This window comes from Neomonachus schauinslandi, chromosome 4 (assembly GCF_002201575.2).
Source record: "Neomonachus schauinslandi chromosome 4, ASM220157v2, whole genome shotgun sequence".
NCBI lineage: Eukaryota > Metazoa > Chordata > Mammalia > Carnivora > Phocidae > Neomonachus > Neomonachus schauinslandi.
The window spans coordinates 179,734,824-179,754,507 of record NC_058406.1 but is presented as its reverse complement, the minus strand read 5'-3'; positions in this window follow the sequence as shown (position 1 = coordinate 179,754,507).

Genomic DNA, 19,684 nt, shown 5'->3' with positions numbered 1-19,684 from the left:
TTTTTCACAATGAGTATGTATTACTTATATGGTTGTAAGACAGTGAAGTAAGGCTTTATTCTTGGTGGAAAATTGGACTAACGGTGCTTACAAAGGAAATTTTTGAAAATTAATTCTTCCCTCTCCCTCATGTTGGGGTAGTCAGGGCTGACCACTGAAGCGGGGAAAATTAATATACTTTAATGTGTCACAATATGTGATATAATTTAAGAATGTAATTTAAATAATTAAAATTATAATTTATATTTAAATAATTAAAATATAATTTAATATGTAATATAAGATGTAAAAATGGGAAATGCTACAGCCCAAGGGGCAAACTAAGCTGTTTGAGGGAGGATTCCAGAAGAACCCCAACTCTGGGAAGGACCAGATGACAGTACCAGGAAATAGTGGGATCAATAGAGATCCTTCAGGGCTGTTTAGAATGAAGAACTTTATCTGTAAGTCCTAGGTTCCAAGGAAACATTTTATAGGACATTAAAACAAAACAAATAGGAAACAATGTTTTGGTGGAAGTAGGAATGGGGGGCTTTGAGGACCCTCCAGAGTCCTCCCAACCCTAATGGAAATTCCCGAAGAGCCTTTGCAAAATCTACAGGTTCCTAAGAAGCATCATTTTTAGACCCCTTTTCTAGAAGACTGACAAAAGACCATAGATCCCTTCTGTGGGCTACTGGGGTCCCAACTCTTAGCTGGCTCAGTTTGACTTACAGAATCAGGATTTGGTTGGAAAGAAAGGAAACCACCACCATCTGATCCATAGTAGTGATTGCTTATGATGAACACCAACAAAAAGTAAGCTCTTCTTTAGTTTGGGTAGTACAAGGACATAAGAATAGTCCAAGATCCAATGAATTACTCTCCTGGCATAGTCATGGATAATTGTGTATAGAATACATATAATACACATGTACATATTATATATAAATATGTGTGTAATTATATGTGCATATGTATATGCACTGCTACATTTATTATGTTTTATGCATTATGATTTTAAAACACAATTTATAAAATTTAAGGACATTATACATCTTGATCCACTATAATTACTTCATTCACCAATTTGTACTATGATCAATCATTGCATAATGATCCCATTCTTTTCTTCTTTGGGGGCACAAAAAGCCTATTTTCCTTCATTTATACTGCATTTAAAAATTAACATGACTCAACAAAAGGCTTAGTAGGTCACCATTCATTACCACAGAATTTATTATAGTGAACACCTGGAAGCTGTCCAAACAGTAAATAATAGGACACTGAATAAAAAGAATCCTGTGCCTGTCTTTGATAGTATAGTGTGCAGATGTAAAGCTGATGCTTACCTCGCATTTATAATGAATTCCTCTACCCCTCACCTGAGTACATAATCGTGGCATGTCAAAGTCACGAGCTTCTGTCCCCACCTGGTTAAGAAGTCTCACCACTTACTTCTGCCTATCTCAGAGAAGGTCCTACACCTGCTCACCCAGGAGTCAGTATGGAATCTCTGAAGGAGCATTCTCTTTCTGCTCACTTTCCCCCTCCCCGACGCCTCACCTGTGCCACTACCATCAGGAGCCCTGCTTCTAGGCTCACCATGCTTACCCAAAAGTCTGGCCCAAGACAGCTGTCTTCGATGCTTCTGGAACTGCAGCCCTCCTGGGTGCCAGGTGATGAAAAGGACTATGGAGTTCTAACTCACCAGGGCCTCACTGCATCCCTTCCATGAAATTCCCTCATAAGAATTCCCTCTTGAATTTAACCTGAAGGTCTTTTGTCCCTCAAGCTCAGAGGTGAGTCCATGTGGCCACCTCAGAAATGGGAGAGTGACCATGCCGTCTGCACTCTAGTTCCTTCTCCTCCAGAAGGCTCCTTTTTGTGCAAAGTAACACGTGAAAATATGTATCTAAGGATGTTCTCCTCCTTCTCTTAGTGGGCATGCCTGACTCACCATAGTCCTAGGCCATGTGCAAGCTATACCGTCTTCTACAAGAACTTGTGAAAACACACCCAAGAGTTATAATGTGTGGGGTGAGTGGGCTAGATATTTCAGATAATCATACAGGAGTTACCTGAATGCAGATGCAGAATATGGGAGATTTGTTCTACTCATTTTGTCACTTTCCCATATTCTTAATAATGAGTTTATTTTTCTTTTGGTCATGGGGGAAATAATAAAAATGTATGAAAAAATAAAAAATGTATGAAAGATAGAAGTCATTTAATGTATGAATAATAAAAACATATTGTGGTCTGTGGCAGGTGCCAGATACCCAAGAGTTACTGTATCTAATCTTCACAATAAGTCTTCAAGATAGCTGCTATTATTCCAACATTCTGGATGAACAAGATGAGGCTCAGTAGAATAAGCAAGTGATAAGGACATCTGTTTTTTTCTCTGTCCCCTTTACTGGGAGGATCATAATCATTTGGGCAAAATTGTTCCTACCTCCACTTCAACTATGTGCTGCTAGTGCCATTGATAATCCTGCTCACCTGGCCACAGTTCATTGGTTCAGAGGTGAGCATATGACCTGTGTTGAACCAATGAGACTCATTTCCAGAGATACTTGAATTGATACCATGGGAAGCAAGCTAGTGCCTCTCTGGTGGCCATTCATATTTAATTTCACCTCAAAACTGGACTCCTGCTCTCAGAGTTACCTTAGTTCCCAAATGGAATTTTCTGTTCTGTAGGTCTTCATGCCTTCTCTGGCTCAGGAGATGAAAGGAAAGTCTCCAAAGACAAGGGAAACAAAAGCAAAAATGAACTATTTGGACTTCATCAAGATAAAAAGCTTCTGCACAACAAAAGAAACAGTCAACAGAACTAAAAGGCAACCTACAGAATGGGAGAAGATATTTGCAAATGATGTATCAGATGAAGGGCTAGTATCCCAAGATCTATAAAGAACTTACCAAACTCAACACCCAAAGAACAAATGATCCAGTCAAGAAATGGGCAGAAGACATGAACAGACATTTTGCCAAAGAAGACATACAAATGGCCAATAGACACATGAAACAATGCTTAACATCACTTGTCATCAGAGAAATACAAATCAGAACTACAATGAGACACCACCTCATACCAGTCAGAATGGCTACAATTGACAAGGCAAGAAACAATAAATGTTGGAGATGTTGTGGAGAAAGGGGAACCCTCTTACACTGTTGGTGGGAATGCAAGTTGGTACAGCCACTGTGGAAAACAGTATGGAGGTCCTCAAGACATTAAAAATAGAGCTACCCTACAACCCAGCAATTGTACTGCTAAGTATTTGCCCCAAAGATACAGGTGTAGTGACCTGAAGGGGCACCTGCACCCCAATGTTCATAGCAGCAATGTCCACAATAGCCAAACTGTGGAAAGAGCCGAGATGTCCATCGACAGATGAATGGATAAAGAAGATGTGGTTCATATATATAATGGGATATTACTCAGCCATCAGAACGGATGAACACTTACCATTTACATCAACATGGATGGAACTAGATGGTATTATGCCGAGTGAAATAAGCCAATCAGAGAAAGAAAATTATCATATGGTTTCACTCATATGTGGAACATAAGAAACAGCACAGAGGACCATAGGGGAAGGGAGGGAAAACTGAATGGGAAGTCATCAGAGAGGGAGAAAAACCATGAGAGACTCTTAACTCTAGGAAACAAACTGAGGGTTGCTGGAGGGGAGGGGAGGTGGGTGGGGGGCTGGGGTAATTGGGTGATGGGCATTAAGGAGGGCACGTGATGTGATGAGCATTAGGTGTTATACGCAACTGATCATCTGAAACTATGTGTTGGCTAATTAAATTTAAATAAAAAAAAGAAAGGCTGTTTATGACTGCACAATAGGGAGTCCAGCAATGGGGTCTTAGATGAGGAGAAGGTGGCAGAGCCAAGCCCTAAGAGACACTCTGTGACTTCTCAAGCCCTGAGAAGCTTTCCCTGGGTCTGGTATTGATCCTTGCCCTTAAGTACAAGAGGCACCTCCCCTGACTGCTCTCTCCACCATCACCTGCCCCCACTCCTGCCCTTACTTCCCAAGCTCTGCAGCCTCCAGATCAAGTGCCAGCAATTTAGAGTCTTCCCTGAGAAGCTAAATGATGCAGGAAAAGCATCAGGCATTTGGGCAAATTGAGCAAATACAGCTTCAACCTTAGTCTCTTCTGGTGACCAGTCACCTTGAGTAAGTTGCTAGCCTGCTTTAGGTCTCCTCTTTCCTATCTAGGAAAAGGTGTGGCCAAGATGCTAAGAAAATATCAAGGACTTTGTACTGGAAGATTCCTCTTCCTTCTATTCCTTTATTTCTGCCTGGAACATATTAAGTTTTTTTTATAAATACTTGTTGAATAAATGAACATCTCTACTTGACATTGTCTTGCATGACCATTAAGAGTATAGCTCTGCCTATCCCAGTGAGCTCCACACTCCTTTGGATGATATATATGGAGCATATGTTATGTGCTAGAGACTATGCTAGGTGCATTCTTTTCATCTCTGAATCTGCCACAATGCCTTATATAATAATAACTCACATGCTACAGAGGAAACCTAAGGAGAGAGAAGCTCCCCTAACATGACAAGAAATAGCTCAGTCAAGTGCAGGGGGATTTTTCTCCCTGCTCTCCACCTACACCTGGCGAGGTGCAGAAGCAGCACGTCTGGACGGCTAATCTCCGGAAGTCATATCTCTGCCCTGAGCCTCTGCCCCGTCATTCCACTGAGCTGCTATAAGGATTAAATGAGAAAAAGCCCGAATGGTATCGACATAGAGTAAGTGCTCAATTATGACTCCATTACAACCATAATTTCACTACTGTTGTATCTCTGGAACAAAGAAAATCATGGAAACCAAGTAGCAATTTAATTTAGTGAAAAAAGAAAATTCATTTCCCACTTCCCTTTTGTTCATCCGTCTTACTACCCCTCCGTTCCGGACGGCTTGTTGCAGGCTCAGCAGAGCTATATTTAGAGGACACTAAGTTAATTTTTTAATATACAAGACAACTGAACTGCTTGAGCTGGTAGTGTACACACCGAAGAATGGTGGTTTCACTGAGCACTTCCTTTATGAAAAGAGATCAGGAGAGGAGAACTGCGCTTGGGCTGAGCCTGTCTTGAATTGGAGGATCTCTCCTGATATTCATTCCAGAAACAGATGGCTTTGCGGAGGCTTCACAGGAACTGGAAGTGTAGACAGGAGTGATCCCTCTGGGATCCATATGCTTTAGAGTTTAGGTCCCCAAGAAGACTCTCTAACCTATGGCTGGATCCCCTGAAAGGAAAGTTGTTCTAACTACAAAATATGTGCTGCGACCCTGAAAAGCAGCTGGGCTCTGTTTTACCTTGCCTTTTACTAGAGAGGAGGTGCATGCGTGCAGGCGTGGGAACTCTCCTTGGCTGCATGAGAACTAAGGGCGAAGTTATTGCATGTATGGAGTCAGTGGGAATAGGCGGGTCACAGGTGCAGAACACTATACTCAGGTCCAAGTACGACATTTGTTTGGGAATACACATCTAAGGAGTTCACCCACAGGAGGGATGTTGAGGGGGATAAAAAGCATGGTGCTGGAGGAACATGGAAAGTGGAAGTAATTCACACAGGAAATGAGCCTGAAAGTGCTTCCTGTTCAAGGACTCTCAAGGACTACGTGGCAAGTGCGATGTGTTCTAGGTGCAACCAGGGTGGGCTGGGGTAAATGGATAGAACTGTGGGGGTAGAAGTCTGCCTCAGTGCAAGGAGGGTGTTTTCCAAGGAGGGACAGGCATATAGAGATGGCATAGAGAGAATTCAGACACTGCTTGAGGATAGAATCAAAAATTTCCTTTCTATTTCTCAGTTCTATGAATCTATAAAACCCACTAACGAACCACAAACCATGCAGTGAAGGTTTATTGTTCAATATGCTTGTGCGGCCACCAGCTGCCTCCTTTCTCTTTCCTTGATTTTCAAGAAAGAAATTCAAATTTTTCTCTATCTGATATGCAAAACAATGTTCCCTTCCTAGGTGACTTTGTGGGCAGCTAATCCCAGGTTGCTGCATGGTGGGAGTCCGGGCTGGGGTCTGGACCTACCTTTATTCTATTTATCTAAACACTTGTGAAAGCATTCCTTCCTCATAAAGACAATTTTCTGCATATCAGAAAGTCACAGGAATCAATCAGGTAGCCTCCTGCTGCATATTAGCATGTGGGCAAGTGTTCGTGCGTGTGTGTTGGGAAGGTTTACTAAGATTCTTAATGAAGTGCGAAACCGTTTGCAGAAGATCAAGGAGGACATTATTAACTGAACCTGAACTGGCAGCTACTGAGATCTGAGATTTATTCTGTAGGTGTGTAATAATCTCTGAATAAAATCGTGAATGATGCGTGGGAGAATTAAACAGGCAGCAGATAAATGAAAGGAGGGTAAAATTAAAAAGTCAAAGGTACATTGAGTGAAATGAAACAGAGTGGCGGGGAGAGGGCTGGGAGAAATCTGGCGATGTGCACACCCAGGATTTATAAGGAGGGGAGGAATCTGAAAATCCAAAGCGAATCAGCTGCATTGGCCCCCCAAGAGGTGAATTTTGCCTCCCTCGGGCTTCTGGGGACATTTTAACAAACTGAAGCATCCAGAGGAGAAGGCGGGATGGTGGGAATCTGAGCCCATTGGCAGCTGACGTGCTGGGGGCCCTGGGCTTGGGGACGCGCCAGAGGGGGGGCGGGTAGCCCTCAATCTGGGCGGGCGGGTCATCAGATGGGAGGGCAGTGGAGCAGCGTTGACCTTCCCAGAAGCAGAGGCAGGAAAGAGAGTTCTGGAACTCACCAGCCAGAGAAGGTTGGGCGGTTGACAAAAACGTGGACCGGGTGGAGGTGACCCAGGGTGTTCGGGGATGTGGCGTGGTGGTCACTGGTGCCCCAACTAAAGCGAGATGTCAGCTGCCCTGCTCCTGCCCATCTTCCCCTTTCGGAAACCAGCCTTCCATTTGCAGATCTGATATTTTAAGGGAGGCCAGATAAATAAAACCTCTCTATTTCTATTGTGAATGATGAAATTTAAACATTAAAACTCCAGGCTGTACAACAAACATCTGTAAGGGCCCCAGGCTTCTCCCATACACCTCTGATTAGAGCTGCGGAACTATCAGCAGTTGCATTTCTGCCCAACATAAAGGACTGATTTCTCGTGACTGGAGCTGCTCAAAATGGACGGGATTTACTGGGCGTGGGCCGGGGTGAGGGAGTGAGCTCCCCTGTCATTAGAGATGTTCATGTATAAGGGCAGTAGACAAAAATGTTGAAGAATGGGTGGCTCGGTCGTTAAGCGTCTGCCTTCAGCTCAGGTCATGGTCCCAGGGTCCCGGGATCGAGACCCGCATCGGGCTCCCTGCTCAGTGGGGAGCCTGCTTCTCCCTCTCCCTCTGCCTGCTGCACCCCTCCCCACCACTTCTGCACGCATTCTCTCTCTCTGACAAATAAATAAATAAAATCTTAAAAAACAATGTTGAAGCATCGGTTGGGGCTGCAGACGGGTGACTTTGTATCAGACCCACTGCAAATGAAAATGCTTGGACCTGTCCGCCGAGAGTCTGACCCCACAGGGATGTGGCAAAGCCAGACATGACTGTATTATGGAAGCACTCCAGAGGATTCTGATGAGGACATACGAGTGGGACATGTTCTGCTGGATGACCACCAAGGCTCTATCCCCCCAAGTTCTGCCAGATGTGGAGCAGAGACGAGGCTCAGGGAACTGGAGTTGGATAACTGGGAGAATTGATCCAACACACCCGGACTAGTTTATTGTCCGCATCAGACCGCATTATTATTTCTTGTCTGGGTGATTGCGTGTGACAACTGTTGTGGGATTACTTGCTTCGTGTGTGTCTCTGCTGCTCGACTGTAAGTTCTGCAAGAGCAGGGCATTTCTTGATCCTGCGCACCAACAGTCCCACTGTCACCCCAGCCTGAGGTCCCCTCTCCTTCTCCAGATATTTTTATGGCTTCTTCTCTTCTTTAATTCAGGTCTCTGCCCAAGCACCTGTCTTCGGAGATACATTCCTTATCTACACGCTTTAAAATGGTGGCCTGATCTCTCTGTTTCTTTATCTGGCATTAACTGTCCGAGGAGTGTTTATCACTGACATTGTTTATGTACTTACTTGTTAGTTGGTCGTCTGTTTCTCCTTTAGAATGTAAGAAATTTGACTGTCCTGGTCTCTCTCCCCTGAGCCTGGAACACGGTGTGGTACACCTGAGACGCTCAGTAAGGACGTGTGGGAGACGCGGAGTCACGATAGGATCCTGGATAGAGAAGACTCCAGTGTGCCTGAGCCAGGGAACTGTGGCCATGTGCAGAAGAATACAAAAAAAGTATGGACAGAGAATGCCACAGAAAATGCCTGGGGAAGGGGCACCTGGGTGGCTTAGTCAGTGAAGCATCTGCTTTCGGCTCAGGTCATGATCCCAGGGTCCTGGGATCGAGCCCCACATTGGGGACCCTGCTCAGTGGGGAATCTCCATCTCCCCCTGCCTGCCGCTCCCCCTGCTTGTGTGCTCTCTCTCTCTCTGACAAATAAATAAATAAAATCTTTTTAAAAAGAAGAAAAGAAAAGGCCTGGTATTTACAATTTGCCCTTTAAGCCAAGGTAAAGAGAGAGGGCATAACTCTGGAAGGGGCAGGCACTGGGAACAACTTGATCACACATGACCCCTTTGGAAAGATCCATGGGGAAAAGAAGAAGGAGATTATTAGCATGTTTCTTTGGAGGGTTTATCATCCCGTGAGTTAGCAGCGAGGCCTCTGAATGCTGGGAAACGGGGCTCTCATCCTCCCCGTGAGGAGCCTGTATTTCCTGCTTGGTGTTTTTTAGGGCTGTAGGCTCATTATGCTGTCTTCCTTGTGTTGGATGTCAAAGCCTGTCCAGAGGGACTTGGAGTAGTTCCTAAGTTACACCCCATGTAATTTGACCCAAAATGAAAAGTCTGGCTTGAAAGTCACTCAGGGCCCACAGTTATCCAGACGGATGGGCCAAATCCAGTACCGTGAAGTTGGTCCGCGGGGGAAGGAAGCCCTTCAATGGCCTTCATTAGCTCTGCGTGTTTTCGGACTGCGGGCAGACAGGACGGCCGACGGGCTGAGGGGGCAGCCCCCTCGGTCAGCTGTGTTGGTCTGTGCCTGCCCCAGTTCTATGCCCCGACCCTCTGCCTTCTGGGATCAGCCTCCCCAGCTCAGAGCCCTTGGGGACCAGGCCAGGTGGGCTCCTGGTAACTAGGATTCCTAAGGATAGACCCTAATGACTGGGGACCCTCCAGTCCCTGTCACGAGTCTGCCTCAGTGAGCTCTGCCAGGTCCTCACCCTGCCCACAGGAACCCTGCCCAGGAAGCGGCAGTCTGCTTGACCAGTGCCCTGATCTCTAGCCCACCTGCTCCCTGCCTCAAGACCCCCGTGCACCCACCTGTGCCCAAAACCCCGTACCAGCCGGGAAAGATGCCCTTGGCCACACATCCCCAGGGAAGCCCAGGGACTTGCACATCTTGCTTCCTCCCCTGTTCCCATCCTGCTCTGCCTCAGACCCCTTAGAAGGTGACACCAGGCCGGATAGAGGGAGAAAGGGCAGAGAGGTTGAGGTCAAGACATCATTGTTCAAGAGCGGCAAGAATAGGGTGGGAACCATAACAGTATCACCAAGGGCATCAGCACATATCTCTATCAGCACTCAGAGCAGTTTCCTACTGGGTGTGTCCTGCGTTCACATTTTAATCGACAGAGCCTGGCTGAGCCTGAGGCTGGAAGAGCCCAGGGATCTGCTCAAGGCCGCCCCGTTGGCCACTGAGTCAGGATGGGATCCCTCCTCTCGACGCGTAGGCAGTGCTGACTGCCGAGGCCTTGGATCCCCTCTGACGGTCTGGAAAGTTCCTCTTTCTTCCCAGGTATTTTAGAGTTGAAAACCTCACTTAGAAACCCAGCTCTGTGACTTAGAATCTGAGTGGGGCTTACCTCATTGAGCCTCAGTCTCTCCATCTGTAGAATGGAAAGTGACAAAAACTGTCTGTCCCAGAGGGCTGTGCAAGTAAGACAGCTTAGTGTGGGGCGCCTGGGTGGCTCAGTTGGTTAAGCGACTGCCTTCGGCTCAGGTCATGATCCTGGAGTCCTGGGATCAAGTCCCGCATCGGGCTCCCTGCTCGGCAGGGAGTCTGCTTCTCCCTCTGACCCTCCCCCCTCCCATGTACTCGCTCTCTCTCATTCTCTCTCTCTCAAATAAATAAATAAAATCTTAAAAAAAAAAAAAAAGACAGCTTAGTGTGTGTCAAAAAGCTCTGTTATGAGAACACATGAAATCTGATGATATTATTGGAGCAGGGATCCCCAAACCCCTCCTTTTGTCCTTACCAGTGGCCATATGCCAGGCAGCCGCGCAGCCTGTGGGTCGATGGGAGGCATCTTGGCACATTCTGCACCATAAAGAGAACTGAGTGTCAGCTGCACAGCACAGCTTGGTTATGAACTAGTAGATCAGGTACTGAAGAGACAGCCACCAGGCAAGACACGAAGAGACAGAGAAGACGGGCCGAGAGCAGGCAAGGCAGAGAGAACGGGAATCACCCGAGATCATAGTTCCCTAGGAGAAATTCAGGTGGTGGCGTCACAGAATGTAGGCGCTCTAAGAGGTCTCAGAGTTTAGGGGTTCAGGGTTGAATACCCAGCCCTCTCTCTTGGCTGAGAGTGAGTATATGCCCAGTGTTGCTGGTCAATTGCAGAAGAGGTGTCAGTTTTGTTAATGGTCAGGCAGGTTCCTGGTCTTCCTCCTTAAGCGGCATTCATCAGTAAAAGCTAGATTGGATAATCCAGTTTAGAGCCTTGTGTGCAGGTCAGATGGGCCTCCTACCCTGTCTCCCACTCCCTCCTAGCAGACTGCCGGAGTGGGAACGTGGCAGGTGCTGGATGGTCGGACAAGGGTGCACCTGCTGGGGATCTCTGTGCCCGTGTTTCCAAATCAATTTCTCACTGACTGGTGTCATTCTAGCTAACGGATTCCAACACCCTCTTTCCCAGTAGACAATTGTACTTGGCACTAGAGAAGAGGGTGGGGACAGGAGCAACTTTTTAGCACTTCCCAGAGAGCGTAGAAGCATTGCCAGGGGGGCGCCTGCGTGGCTCAGTCATTAGGCGTCTGCCTTCGGCTCAGGTCATGGTCCCAGGGTCCTGGGATCGAGCCCCGCATCGGGCTCCCTGCTCCGCGGGAAGCCTGCTTCTCCCTCTCCCACTCTCCCTGCTTGTGTTCCCTCTCTCGCTGTCTCTCTGTCAGATAAATAAATAAAAATCTTAAAAAAAAAAAAAAAAAAAAGCATTGCCAGGAATTCCCTTGTCTTTGTCCCCAGTGGAGACTAAACACTGAGAAGGGCTCTCACATCAGTTCCTGTCTCGGGAACCACTCGGCCCTCATGCATCCCCTTCTGTAAAACCAAGGTGGTAATAGCACCAAGATGGGGTGAGGCGAGAATGAGTGCAAGTGTGGGAAGCACACCGCAAGCACGTAAATTGCATGAGCTGTTACTTTGCTGCTGTAAACCCGGCTTCTTTCCTGATCTCGGGCTGATAACGCAGTGCATGCGTTCATGAAGCACCACGGGCCGGCTGGAGGAGGGCACAGCGCCTGTGCCTGGTGCCCCCCGGAGCTCCAGTGCCCCATTTTCTCTTACAGATGACAGCACTGAGGTTGGATGTGGGCTGTGATGTCCCGAAGTCAAACACAGGGCGACAGGGTTGGAAATGACCCTTTCCACTCCAGCTTTCTTTTTTTTTTATTTATTTTTTTTATTCTTATGTTAATCCCCATACATTACATCATTAGTTTTAGATGAAGTGTTCCATGATTCATTGTTTGTGCATAACACCCAGTGCTCCATGCAGAATGTGCCCTCCTCAATACCCACCACCAGGCTAACCCATCCTCCCACCCCCCTCCCCTCTAGAACCCTCAGTTTGTTTTTCAGAGCCCATCGTCTCTCATGGTTCGTCTACCCCTCCGATTTCCCCCGCTTCTTTCTTCCCTTCCTGCTACCTTCTTCTTCTTCTTCTTTTTTTTTTCCTTAACATATATTGCATTATTTGTTTCAGAGGTACAGATCTGAGATTCAACAGTCTTGCACAATTCACAGCGCTTACCAGAGCACATACCCTCCCCAGTGTCTATCACCCAGTCACCCCATCCCTCCCACCCCACCCCCCACTCCAGCAACCCTCAGTTTGTTTCCTGCGATTAAGAATTCCTCATATCAGTGGGATCATATGATACATGTCTTTCTCTGTTTGACTTACTTCGCTCAACATAATACCCTCCAGTTCCATCCACGTCGTTGCAAATGGCAAGATCTCATTCCTTTTGATGGCTACATAATATGCCATTGTATATATATACCACATCTTCTTTATCCATTCATCTGTTGATGGACATCTTGGCTCTTTCCACAGTTTGGCTATTGTGGACATTGCTGCTATAAACATCGGGGTGCACGTACCCTTTCGGATCCCTACTTTTGTATCTTTGGGGTAAATACCCAGTAGTGCAATTGCTGGATCATATGGTAGCTCTATTTTCAACTTTTTGAGGAACCTCCATACTCTTTTCCAGCCACTCCAGCTTTCTAAGTGTGCTTTGCTCCCCCGAGCTCCCTGACCAACAGTGGCAACTGGGGGGAAACAGGAGCAGGAAACCAGGTCTGGTGGGTCCCGGAGTTTCATCCAAGGAGAGGAGGAATTTCTCCATGCAAATGCGGGCTTCTTCTGGTAGTCAATTTTAACAGACTCTTCTAGAACCACCCGAGACTGCTGTTCTACCTTAGAGGATACCCTGGAAATTATTCATGCCTTCTCACCTCCTGGACTGACTGACAAATTGCTTATTTGCTCTGTGGTTTGAGAACATTTTCTTTTGCTGCAGGGGTTCTTGTTTATCTCAGAAGCCCTGAGCAGCTCTGAGAGCCAGAAATGAACATGCCAGTTCCCCTGTGTTCTTTGAGCACCTACTGGTGCTGAAGAGGGCACCAGGCACTTGCAAAACTTTTGTCTCACTTAAGCCTCCGAAAACACCCCCGGATTGAATTTTGCTTTTCCCTTTTGAGGACATGGAAGCTTGGAGACATTTTGAAACTTGCCCAAGGCCATATAGTTCTAAATGACAGCATTAAGAATCAGATTCGGGTTCACCCATCTCCAAAACTGGAAGAATTCCATTTCCACTGCAAGACAGTCAACACCTTGAGAAAAGAGTTAAGTTATGGGCGGTGAAGGCATGAGTCACTGAGGATCTGCGGTGCTCCAGAGCCCCATGGACATTTTCCTGCATTGTTTGTGTCCCTTATGGTTGGGAACAGCCCTCCGCTGGCCAGGCTTCTTGGTCTCCGTGTTAGAGCTAAAGCAACAGTGTCTTAAGAGTGGTCCAGCATCTCGCATGAAGTCACATCAGCCGAGAAGTGATGGAGTCGGGGCCGCATCCCAGGTCTCCTGACCCCAAACTACCATGCTCTTTTCACTGCATGACACCACATGGAAGAACTTCCAGCATGCAATTTGACTATAGAGAAATACGTCAGCTATTTTTTATATGCCTCCTTCCGGGGAATATGCATGCGCTGTTTTGCCTGCTTACTAATTTTTTTTAGTCTCGTAAGAGGTTTGTTTGTTTGTTTGTTTTTCTTCCAAATGTTTATTTACATTCAAATTAACTAACATATAGTGTAGTATTATTTTCAGGGGTAGAACTTAATGATTCATCACTTGCATACAACACCCAGAGCTGATCACAAGCGCCTTCCTTTTTTTTTTTTTTTGAGAGAGAGAGAGAGAGAATGAATACACGTGAATGAGCATGGGCGGGTAACAGAGGGAGAGGGAGAGAGAGAGATAATCTTAAGCAGGCTCCATGCTCAGTGTGGAGCCTGACACAAGGCTCAATTTCATGACCCTGAGATCATGACCTGAGCTGAAATCAAGAGTCAGACATATAACCTACTGAGCCACCCAGGTGCCCCAGAACAAGTGTCTTCCTTAATCCCCATCACCTATTTAACCCATCCTCCCCCACCTCCCTCCATCAACCCTCAGTTCTCTTATAGTTAAGAGTCTCTTATGGTTTGCTTCCCTCTCTTTTTTTCCCTTCCCATATGTTCATCTGTTTTGTTTCCTAAATTCTACATATGAGTGAAATCATATGGCATTTGTCTTTCTCTGACTACCTTATTTTGCTTAGCATAATACACCCTACCTAGCTCCATCCACATCATTGCAAATGGCAAGATTTCATTCTTTTTGATGGCTGAGTAATATCCATATCCATATATACGTGGGTGTGTGTGTGTGGTTGTATATATGTGTGTGTGTGTGTGTGTGTGTACCACATCTTCTTTGTCCGCTCTGGTTTTGTTTGTCTGTTTGATTTTACTTCCCTTGAGATAGGCATCGGATACTTCTCTGCTCTTGAATTCAATCTCAGTGAGACCATCAATCACATATTCCTACCTTCCCCTGTCAAGGTGTGGACATGTGACCCAAATTCTGCAATTTGTCTCTTTCTCCCTGGAGTTTGAAATTTAAATGGAGAGGCTAACGGCCAAACCAGCTGGAGGGAAGCGTCCTAACTGGAACATCTAAGGAGACCAGCCCTGTGAGACAGCACACTGCAGTACATTCTTGTTGTCCCACACAGTTATTGATAACAGTCTTTTTCACTCCCAAAAGCGTCCTGATTGAGATGATAAATTATATAGTCGCCTTAACTACCACCCAGGACCCATAGTTTCCCCTGTTCTGGATGTCTTCTGATGTTTGGATGGTCAACATACCCTTCCATTATGTAATCTGCCTCAGACCTCTCCAATAAATTATTTTTTGGTATAAGTGAATCAAGTCTGTGTCTTGTTTGCAACAATAACAAAAACTTGAGTTATGTCCCTTGAAATGACTTCTTGCAGAAGTGGTCTTCAGGAGTCAGGTGGCTAGCGTTTTTGACTAATAATATTCAGCCTCCTCTCTCAACAATATTTATCCTTGCTCAAAGGACTTATGGACAGATGTCCACAGTAGCATGGACAGAAGTCATTTTCAAAAGCACGACTGCCCCTCACCTGAGTTGACTCAGTTCCTGCCACTGCTCAGTGCAGAAGCAACAACCAAGTCTGAGGCTGCTTATGGAACCATTCCTTGAAAGGATCTGCCAGCCTACCTGGAGGCTGACTGATTAAAATGAATTTCATTTATTTTGGCGAGAAAGGAATTAGTCCTCACTGGAATTACTGCCTATTCTAGATTTGAATTTGCTTCCCCAGTCTCAGGATGCTTACTCAGTTTGTGGACTTACGGAATGCCTTATTTGTTGCTCTGGTATCTCATACCAGCAAACAGTCATCACTGCAATGAAGTAAGACAGGGGAGAGATGCCTATGGGATTCATCGCTTTATAATGAACCTAATTGCCCCAAAGCAAGCACATGGCCTAATAAAGAGGCAAGGGGGCTTACTGATGGCTCACCCTTGGAGTCAGCCTGGAGACAGCACCTTGTAAGAAGGGGGGGGCATCTCCCCTCGAAGATGCTCAGAACCAGAAACCAATATTTGGTACTATTTCTCTCATTGCCTGAATAGAGCGAGTGGGAACCAAAAGACAAACATGGACATGAGGCAGTTCTGACTGTCCTGAAGACCTGCTTAAAAAGGTTTGGCTTCCCATCCCCCGCAATTATGGACTTTGTTGTTTTAGGAGTCTCTGCACCTGCTTCAGTCAGGATCCCAAAGAAACAACACATGCAAAGTAGGATAATTCAAGTAGAGTTTATAAGAAGACTCTTAGAAAATTGTAGGCAAAAAGTAGTGGAACCACAAGGGATGGTGAAGGACTCAGGGCCAACAGCACTAGGGTTTTCATCACCTCTAAGCTCAAGGGAACAAGGGGTTGGAAAGGTCTTAGAAAACTAGGAGAGTAGGGGCGCCTGGGTGTCTCAGTCAGTTAAGTGTCTGACTTCAGCTCAGGTCATGATCTCAGGGTCCCTGGATTGAGCCCTGAATTGGGCTCCCTGCTCAGCAAGGAGCCTGCTTCTCTCCGTGCCCCTCCCCTTCGCTTGTGCTCTCTCTCTCTCAAAATAAAATAAAATCTTAAAAAAAAAAAAAAGAAAGAAAGAAAAGTAGAAGAACGGTCCCTATAGAATCAGCTGGTTTGAAAGGATCCATGACCTTCTGTAGAGAGATGGCAAGAGGAATAAACAACCTGGCTGCACTTTCTTCCCTTCCCTAGAGCCCAGTCCCATGGGATTCATTGGCTGAACTCAAAAGAAGGCCAAAGGCCCTTAGATCCCTTGATATGTAATCCATTAGGGCAGAGATCAGTGTGGAGAAGAGTAGCTTGTATGTAGAGAGGCAAAGGAAATATTCAGCCCAGTATCCAAATAAAGATTACACAAAGCTATTAAAATTAATCACTAGCTACAAATCAGTATTTTTTAAAAAGCCAGTTGCATTTCTACATACCACATGAGCAATCCAAAACTAAATGTATCCATATGTAACTAAAAAACTTCAAATAGATGGAAATAAATCTAAAAATGGACAGGATGCCTGCACATAAAACTGTAAAACATTATTGAGGTGAACTAAAGAAGACCACATGAATGGGGAGCTATATCATGTTCATAGTTTGAAGGAATTATTACTGGTAAGGCAATATTGTATTATCCAGAGTTGATCCATAGATTTCATGCTATTCTAATCAGAATCCCAAATTCCTTTAAAAAAATATTTTATTTATTTATTTGAGAAAGAGAGTGAATGAGAGAGAGAGAGAGCACGAGTAGGGGGAGGGAGAAGGAGAAAGACTCCCCGCTGAGCAGGGATCCCGACAGGGTCTCAATCCCGGGACCTTGGGATCATGACCGGAGCTGAAGGCAGACGCTTAACCAAGTGAGCCACCCAGGCGCCCCAGAATCCCAAATTCCTTTATAGAAAGTCCAAGCTGTTTTTCCAGTATATGTGGAAATGCAAAGAGCCAAACAATAGCCAAGATCTTAAAGAAGAAAAACCAATTTGGATGATTTACACCAGTCAGTCTAAATGTTTCTTATAAAGCCACATTCATTAAAACAGTGTGGCATTGGTGCAAAGGCAGACAAGTATATCAATGGGCCAGAATAGAGTCCAGAAATAGACCCAGTCAAATAAGGACACTTCATTTATGACACAGGTGACATTGCAGAGTGAGTAATGGATGGTCTTTGCAATAAATAGTGTTATGGCAACTGAAATCCATATGCCAAAAAATGAATTTTGACCCCACTTCTGTCCCCTAAATAAAAATCAGTTCCATGAGGTTTTGAGGTCTAAATGTAAAAGCTTAAAAAAAGAAAGCTAATTAACTCAAAATGGATCATGGACCTAAATGTGAAATATAAAATGATAAAACTTCGAGAAGAAACGATGGAGAAAATTTGCATGGCCTTGGGTTTAGTGATGAGTTTTTAATACAACACCAAAAAGTACCGTAAAATTAAAAAGTTAACTTTATTAGGAAAGAAAAATTGATGTCAGACTTTATTAAAATTGAAAACTTTTGCCCTGTGAAAGGCAATGTTAAGAGAACAAAAGGAGAAGACACATACTGGGAGCCACATTGAACGTCACTTATGCAGAATACTATGCAAAGAAGTCTTAAAACTCAGAAAGGAAACAAACAACTCAATTTAAAAATGGGGGAGGGGCGCCTGGGTGGCTCACTTGTTAAGCGTCTGCCTTCAGCTCAGGTCATGATTCCAGAGTCCTGGGATCGAGCCCTGCATCGGGCTCCCTGCTCAGCGGAAAGCCTGCTTCTCCCTCTCCCACACCCCCTGCTTGTGTTCCCTCTCTCGCTGTGTCTCTCTCTGTCAAATAAATAAAATCTTTAAAAAAATGGGGGAAAGATATGAGGAGATATCTCACTGAAGAAGATGTAAAGATGGCAAACAATCCTATAAAAAGATGCTCCACATCATTTGTCATTATAGAAATGTAATTAAAACCCCTACTTATCTATGAGAATGGCTAAAAGTAAAAAAAGAAAAACAACATCAATAAAATGGAGTTCTGATGAGGATGTGTAGCAACAGGAACTCTCATTCATTGCTGGTGGGAATGCAGAATGGTAGTTTGGGGGACAGTCTGGTGGTTTCCTGTAATACTGAACACACTCTTAACATCCCATCCAGCTATTGCGCAACCAAGAAACCCTTTAATAGGTGAATGGACAAGCAAGCCATGGCATCCACAATACTAAATGCTGTTCAATCATCAGAATCAACACGTGCATGAAGCTTAAAAGCATTTGATATGCTGAGATATGATATGCTGAGAAATGCCTTCATTTATGCAATATTTGGAAAAGGCAAAGCTGTACAGAGAGACAACAGATCAGTGGTGGCTGGGCTTTAGCAATGGGCTAGGTTGACTAAATGAAGCCCAAGGAGATCTTTCATGGCTATGGAACCCTTGTGTGTGGCTATGTGGCAGTAGATACATGCCACTATCCATTTGTCAAAATCCATGGAACTTTAGAGCACAAAGTGTAAATCTTAATGTATGCAAATGTTAAAGAAGTATGAAGGTGGGAGATCTCAAGATGGAATGCAGACCATGGCCAAAGAATCTAACTCTGTTACTAATGGGTGAAATAACCTCTCTGAGGAGGGTGGGGGAAGACAGGTGCTGACCTACGAAACTTTAGGAGGGACTAGAAACTGTCAGACTCACTGCAGAAGGAACTGCGCATGAGCACTGCACTTAAGCTGATACGGTTGCTTCCCATGGGATACAGGCTTAACATTTCTGAAACCCACTGCAAACGCTTGCTGGAATGAAACAAATAAGTACATGGATGACTGATGATGGAAACCAGTTTTCTCACTTTGGAGTGGGAGGTTACAGATAAGCGGGAAGACTAAGATGAACCACGTAGTATTGGATGAGGGTCTGAGACATCCATCAGAATTCACATTTGGCTTCATATGGATACTTTGGATAGACATAGATGTGATTGTAGATATGTGTGTATCCATGTATACTTGGTTTTAACACACACACACACGTTTCCTAGTTCTGTCCTCTGACAAGGCCCTGTAGCAACCAATACACCTGGAATCCAGACTTTGGTCTCTAGTACCATTCTCCAATAAAAGAAGTCAGGGCTTCTTGGAGAAATAGCTGGGGAATGGAATATACTAAAAGAGTTTGAGGCATCTTATGGTGCCAGAAAGTAAGTCTGTGTTTAAAAAAAAAAAAAAAAGAAAGAAAGGAATGGGCATGGCCATGTCAAAGAGCCAAGAAGAACCACTGACCAAAGCAAGACAAAATAGCCCAAAGTATAAATTAAATATCCATGAATCCATACCAACGTAAATAAGTGAAGGAATAAATAAATGGAAGAGAATAGGTAAATCTCCCATACAGAATTCCAAATAGATTTTGTAGCTACTCTACCCTCAAAGAGGTGTAGCGTAACTCCCCATATCTTAATTGTTGGCTATACTTAGTGACTTATTTCAGTGCTCCAGCTTGTAGATGATGGATCGTGGGACTTCTTGGCCTCTGATAAGCGGGTAAGCCAATTCCTGTAACAAATCTCCTCTTTTATCTATCTATCTATCATCTATCTATCTATCTATCTATCTATCTATCTATCTATCTATCTATC